Source organism: Ictalurus furcatus, chromosome 25 (assembly GCF_023375685.1).
Source record: "Ictalurus furcatus strain D&B chromosome 25, Billie_1.0, whole genome shotgun sequence".
Lineage (NCBI taxonomy): Eukaryota > Metazoa > Chordata > Actinopteri > Siluriformes > Ictaluridae > Ictalurus > Ictalurus furcatus.
In genome coordinates this window covers 20,437,029-20,437,577 of record NC_071279.1, presented here as the reverse complement: position 1 = coordinate 20,437,577, position 549 = coordinate 20,437,029, and positions in this window count along the sequence as shown.

Sequence of the window (549 nt, the reverse complement as noted above, 5' to 3'; positions counted from 1 at the left end):
CCTGATACAGCTAATCAAGGGTTCTTTCTTCACTGTTCTGTTCAGGTTGGTATATCTAGGTAATAATTTTTGGTTTGGCCTTTGTAAACTTTTGACCTTGACAAAGTTATTTTGTGTTAAATGATTGGCTGCTGTATGGAATTCATTATTATGACACCATTAAAGTTGTCTTTCATGTAGTAATAGATCTATTAATGCTGTGGTGTAATTTCACATTTTGCTGTCAAATTTAATGCGCAACGTATACTGTGGCATAGGAAACACTGCCATTTAATTATAGCTCTCCCTGCCTGTGTGTGTGTATGTGTGTGTGTCTGTGTGTGTGTCTGTGCGTGTGTGTGTGTGTGTGTGTGTGTGTGTGTGTGTGTGTGTGTGTGTGTGCATTTGTGATTGTTGAGGCCAAAAAGCTTGATTTTGCTGCAGCTTTTTCAGAATTTGTGATGCAATCTGCAGAGTTTTTTGTGTTTTTTTGTGGTAAACTACTTGAATCGGCAAAGTCGCAATTGCACAAAACAGTTCTGTGTGCTCTTTCACAGTGATGTTTGTTGG